Here is a 7,153-nt window from a genome sequence, read left to right on the forward strand (position 1 = left end):
TGGTGGCTATATCTTTACCATTGAGATGTCTGGGAAATTTGAAAGAACATTAGTAAGTTCAACAATGTCAATGTGGCAGGAAGTAATCCAGTTTGTAACTGGCCGGAGCTAACTGTTGTGTGTCCTTAGCATCTTGTGTATCATCGACAACGAGAGTGCCTGAGATCCATAACAGATTTAATAGCTCATTTTGACACCTTAGTTTCTACCGAAAGAAGATTACACATAACAAACTAAACGAATACAGAGAGGAGAACTGATCAAATAGTTTCTTGATCATAACCAAATTCTTACCTTAGTCAACCATGTCATTGTCTTTAGAGGAGCGCTCTTTACATGCAGGAGAATTATTAATTTCACTCTACACTGAAAATCTACAATAGGACGGAAAGAAAGGAAGGCTAGAAGCGAAAGGAAAGATCATACCTACTGGAGCCACTATGTACTGGTTTCCAGACGAGTGGTTAACCTGAGAAGAAAGCTAAAGCTTTAAACTTAAAGCCAAAATTTTTACCCAAAAATAATATAGATTAGATTAGAAACTCATATGTATACACTATTCAAATCAAATTTATCTAAAAATCAGGTCAAATGTCATTACAGATCTACATACACAATTAAAAAATGAACCATATAAGAAAGCTACTCCATTTTTTCTACTTGATTTAGATTCGGAGTAATGAACAGTTTCTAACAAATCACAAAAGAATTTCTTTTAACAATTTCTAACAAAACGTTAGCAAGAATAAAAACGAGACAAGAAGGTGATTGATTACCTGTAGGTGAAGAAGAAGAATGAGTGATAAAGTTCAATGAAGTTGCGAAGGAGACAGAAACCAGTGAAGAAGAAGGGCGGCTGAAGTTATTTGAGAAATTTCAGGATTCAATTTTCACCAAAATAAAAGGTTGGAAAAAGGGAAAACAGCCGCGATAACTAATATCTATTTTCTACTTGTTTTTTTAAGAAAATAATTATTAAAACCCTTTTGTCACCGTGGTCGCAAAACACACACTTAAAGCCGCGCCCAAATCTTGTTTGTTGCAAAAAGTCTAACTTAAAGCCACGGTCTAACTAAAACGGTTGCCAAAAGTACACCTTTTGCCACGGAAGATGAAAGTCACGGCAAAAAGGTACTTCTTGCCACCAATCCTACCTGTCACGGTAACAACTATATCTAGCAACTAAAACTATGGCCGCGACAAAAAATTTGGACGCTAAAAGTCACATTTTTGGTAGTATATATGGCCCCCCTAACAGTTGAAACCATGCTGATTGCTATGGCTAACAAACCAATCATAACAATTGACATGCTCCCATTTATTGAGAAAATAGTACAGAAGAAATTTACAGTCCGGATAAAAAATAGCTGCACCACCATCCACTACAATCTACAGGTTCTATATGCCCTCCAAACTTAATGAATCACCCCTTCAATGTGACACCATGAAAAAGGACTACAATTGTAGCCATCGGTCTTCGTTAATAAAGTTCATGTTAAAGTTCCTGTCCATAAATGGTCTCGCTTCCTCATCTCTGAATGATATGGCCCATGGCACTTGCCTCCTTAAATCGGCTCCTCTTCCCTTGCATTTGTACTCCCCTAACCACACAGTCCTATAGATTTTAAGAGAGATTAGTTCTAAATAAAAAGAATTTCTGAACGAAATTTTGGGAAAATAAATTATACTCCTGGAAGTTTATTAAAGGAAGGATCATTACCCTCTCCTTGAAGGGTCTCCCCAGTCCATCCAGCCCGAAGGGTTTATAATGCCATCCAAGTCACAGAAGGAACAAACCACTCTTGAAAATATACCCCAAGTTGTTCCCAAGTATATCGTCCCAGTCCCGTTTATTGTACACTTTACAAAAGAAAACTTTGTGTCCTCTCCACAACCGAACTCCTATCTGAAGCGCTTTTCTCTCGATCCTCAGTAGTTGTTGAATTAAGCGTGCACTCCTGATTCCAGAAACCACGTTCTATATCAAAAAATTGCGAGAAAAAACTGAAAAACAACAGCAAGTAGAAACTATTATATTTTTCAAAGAGTTTGGGACCTTACCTCATAGAGTGATCTTACATTACCAAAAACTGAAATCAATTGATCCTTGAATGTAACACTGGTAGAAGTAATGTGCTCCACTCAAGTCTAACAAAGTGTCCTGTGAACCTACAATGTTAACCATATAAAACATGGATCTTTAACCAGCTATCCTTAATGCAACTACTTGCATCCCTTTTCCTCCTAGTACTGCGTCTACTATGTTCTGCAAAACATAACATTGCCTAATTTGTTCTCTGACTTAAGAACAGAGCGGTGGTACCTTCAAGAAATAGCAAAATATGTCATCTCGATGGTGCCAAAGCAATTTCGAAATCGAGTCACGTACGTCGCTACTGGACAGATACAGATCTGTGCCTATATGGTAACTGTAGAGCAAAAGAAAAATTTGTGTATTAGCACTAAAAGTGGCAACTACATTCAATCACATGACTCTAGTAGCTAAACAAAAAACACAATGATTACATGAAGAGTAGAACATGTAAGTTCACTTTAACTCCATGGAGAAAGATGCATATGTGCCACAAAGACCTTTAACTGGACTGGATTGGTATGATTGTTACAGATTGCAGTAGAAGCAGTCCAGATTGCAGGAGAAGCAGTCCAGATAAAATTTGTTTTCTCTAACTTCGAAAGTCACAATTTGAATAAGGTAAGTTTACACTGCTGGTACATATTTTCTAGTTCACCTACCAAGTGTTGTGATAATTCAAACCCTAAACCCTAAACCCTAATCCTAAAAAAAGACAAAAAATAATAATTGAATTACAGAAATGATTTTAAAGGGGTTTAGGGTAATTTTACATTTTTACCTAGAAGTGCAAAAAGGATTGGATCGTTTAGATCCTTAATCTCTTCCTCTAGAGCCCTACCCTTCCTTCCAAACGTGTGATCCAAGAGAGCCAAACTTATCTTCAAGGTTCTTATCAATGGCACTAAGCTTTTCAAGCAGCTCCGCATCCTTATCATCTTCAAAGTCACCCTCATCGTCGTCGTCATCAACTCCTCGCATAAGGTCAAATTCTTCCTTATCCTCTTCAACATCTGCTTAACTACTTCAATCTGAACTGCCTCGGGATCTTCTCTTGCACTAATCTCCAACGCCAATTGTATCTGATATTCTTCTTCCACCTCGGGATCCCTAGAATTGCTCGACTCGACTCTGTCTCATTGTGTCCAAAACCGCATCAAGGCCGCTATTACTCAAAGAATCGAGGAAGGAAGTTCCCACTTATCTCCTCTCCTTACATTCAAGAAGGCGAAGGAGGACTTAGACTATGTCTATTAGTAATGAGAATTCAACCAGCCGGACAAATTTGAAAATGTCTTCTGCTCAGAATGGGAAGGCGAAGATCGAGAGGGAGACACCTTCTCAATTGGAACATCACCCGACCTACTACCCCTCACCGAGGTTGACCCATTGACATCTTCCAATTGATTCAGCATCATATGGAGCTTCTTTAGCAGGTTCTTCATGCTAATCCTAAGATCATTTACTTCAGATGCTAAACCGTAACACTCTCTTCATTCCCACTAAGAAGGACATGTATATCCAATCAATCGACTACCACAAAAAGGTTCCTCATACCATTTAATTTGAAGCAACACCCATCAAAATACCAGCCATATTTACAATACCCAAATGCCCAGATTGATGAAAGAACCTCATTTCTTCACAATATAACAAAACCCAAGTAATTCCAAAGCATTTCAAGCAGTACCCTTGACACTTTACATCAAAATAACATTACCCAAATGCCTAAAGTTGAATAAAACCCCCTCATTTCTTCATATTACAACAATAACCAAGTGTTCCAAAACCCACTTTAATCAATACCCATCACAGCTTAGTTCACATTAACAATACTCACATGCTCAAAATGAAGAAAAGTATCCAACTTTTTCACAACCAAGTGATTACAATACATATACATATACTAAACCAGTCAATCTCTAGTTTTACCTTGAGAAGAAAAGATCAGTTTTGAGTTGTTAAAGAGAGAAGGAGGAGGACCAGGAGTATATTGCACAAACCAAAAAAAAGAGGGTGCGGATAGTAGGTGCTTACTTGCTAGTAAAGAAGCCAACTTGCAATAAGAAAGGGGAAAACCAAGGATGGCAACAACTTTTTTTTTTTTTTTTTTTTTTTTTTTTTTTTAAATATGAGGATGGGAACAACTAACTCTCAAAGTTCTAAAGAGTGGTATACTCGAATTGGACTTGTTGTCCTTTTGTGCAATATAGCAATCCCTTTATCATGTGCCCTGTGCCCATATTATTTTGTAGTAAATGAGTATTTCTAGCATCCAACTTTGTTGAACATGAATGCGTCCACCCAGCAATCATCCAATGCTGTTAATTCTGTAAGAAAGAAAGGCATACCAAAAAACTAAATAAATAAATGGAAGACAAAATACCCACAACACAAAGACGTACACTTACTTTTCTGTAAAGTGGGCGTGTTTTTGCCTCTGTCAAAGAAGAAAAATCACCCTAATCACATGAGTCCACCTCCCCCGGCTCACCTAATGACATTAGTCCAATCTAACACCAAATTTCAGAAGTTTTTTTTTTTTTTTTTTTTTTTTTTTTTTTTTTTTTTTTTTTTTTTCCAGAATTCTCTGACATCAAATCTCTGAAGTGCAAGTTTCTCCTATCCTTTGAATTGGACAGCCAGTACCATAATAAGCCCTTAACTTTCAACACATTGTTTCAAACTAAGCCACGCCCCGTGTTTCTGAAAACACTGTGATTCTTAGTATTCCATACTACCCATATTGCCGCATATTGTAAAAAACTTGATAGCATTGAGCCAAATGTCTTCCCTCTCCCACTTGGCCTATACCCAAATTACTTTATCCATTGGGATAGTAGTATACTCTTAGGATAGACTACTACTAACAATTGAATTGTGTCTGATACAATACAAATTTGTAAATTCATATGAAGCACAAACCAATCATTTAAATTCTACTATAGATTAAAATTTGACCTTGAGAAAGCCAACTCCAGCAGCTGGAATCAACATCAATGCTAGCAGAAGTAATAGCACTGTGCAGTGGCATCAAAGACTCCACACATCCCAACGCCATGGCAATCCTAAAAAAAGACAAAAAATAATAATTGAATTACATAAATGATTTTAAAGGGGTTTAGGGTAATTTTACCTGATGCTGGTTCGTTTGAATGTTTTTGATCATGCAATTTAGAACATCGCCTTCATTCAACTCTAGACTCAAGTCATCAGGCCGCCTCATATCTGAGTAATCATCAACCGTAAGAATCCCAGTCACTCGAGATTCAAGTTCACAGATTGCTTTCTGAGGTAGCACTTTTCTTAATGTCACCGAAGCGACCCTTCCTTCAGCAATAGTATCTTTAGTTTCACCAATAAGCATATAGAATGCCTCATCCTGATTTGGTTCGACATATGGAATGCGCCAATCACGAAATCCATGCAACAATTTCATCTTTATATCATAAAGAGTCTCCCTCTTGTTAAAGACATCATAACGTTCCTCGATACTCTTGGCTCTCCTCGATACTCTTGGCTTAAAAAGTTTGGCCTCTCCCTCACATGCTCAACTGCCATCTCCTGAGCATCATCCTCGTCATTTGAGAAGCAGAAATTGGTACTGCACTATGCACTTTACCATGTGATTGGTAATTAAAGAATCAATCAATTTAATTTTAAGTAATTAAAGAAGCAGTCTTCTTACCTCTTATTAATTGCTTTCTTCTTCTTCTTCTTCTTCTTAGTGATTCAAAAAGGAGAAATTGGTAGGATGAAAAAAAGACAGTAAGCAATTGATTGGGGGGTTTATTTTTTCTGTTGAGAAGACAAAAACTATTGATTGAATTGATTTGATTTGATAAGAACAAATTTGTTTGACAGAGAGAACGTAGGTAACGAAGATCTTCTCTTTGACTCTTGTTTTGATTGGGAAAAGAGGGTATGGAAATAGGTTTTTATCTATTTTGGGATAGGAATAATTGAGTTCGGCAAAAAAGGGCGTAGAATTCCTTTTTTTCTGCCGAATTATCGCAAAATCTGATGTGTCAGTCTCAGAGAAAAAAAAGGGGCTGACGTGGGTCGCTGGGAGCATTCTCAACTACTCGGGTTTCTCAAATTAACGTTACCAATATTGGTTTTAATGTACTCAAATGCAAATTACTTTAACTAATCTCATAGAATTATTTAACGAGAAATCGAAAATTTTGTGCAACTGCGTTGAACTAACCTCAAATAATTAATAATTAACGGGAATTAGAAATAATTAACGGGAATTAGAAATTGGATGCAATTGTATTGAACTAACTCTAAAAAATAATTAATAGGAAATCGGAAACTGGATGCAAATGTATCGAACAAACCTCAAATAATAATTAACGGGAATTGGAAACTAAATACAACGAATTACATTGAACTAACCTCAAAGAATAATTATCCGGAAATTAGAAACTGGATGTAAATACATCGAATTAACCTCAAAGAATAATTAACGGAAAATCGGAAACTTGATGCAACTGCATTGAACTGACCTCAAAGAATAAGTAACGTGAAATCAGAAATTGGTTGCAATTGCATTGAACTAATCTCAAATAATAATTAAAAAAAAAAAAAAAAACTGGATGCAAATGCATTAAAACTAACCTTAACGAATAATACTTAATGAGAAATCGGAAACTGGATGCAAATGCATTGAACTAATCCTCAATGAATAATTAGAAATCGGAAACTCGATGCAACTGCATAGAACTAATCTCAAAAGATAATTAATGGGAAATCGGAAATCGGAAACTGGATGCAAATGCATCGAACTAAACTTAGAGAAAAATTAACGGAAAATCGAAAACTTTATTCAAATGCAGTGAACTAATCTTAACGAATAATTAATGCGAAATTGGAAATTGGATGCAACTGATTTGAATTAACATCAAAGAATAATTAACAGAAAATTGAAAACTGAATGCAAATGCATTGAATTAACCTCATAGAATAATTAACGGAAATCGAAAACTGGATGCAAATATATTAAACTAACATCAATGAATAATTAACGGAAAATTGGAGTGGTTACTATAATATTCA

The sequence above is a fragment of the Coptis chinensis genome, chromosome 2 (assembly GCF_015680905.1).
Source record: "Coptis chinensis isolate HL-2020 chromosome 2, ASM1568090v1, whole genome shotgun sequence".
Lineage (NCBI taxonomy): Eukaryota > Viridiplantae > Streptophyta > Magnoliopsida > Ranunculales > Ranunculaceae > Coptis > Coptis chinensis.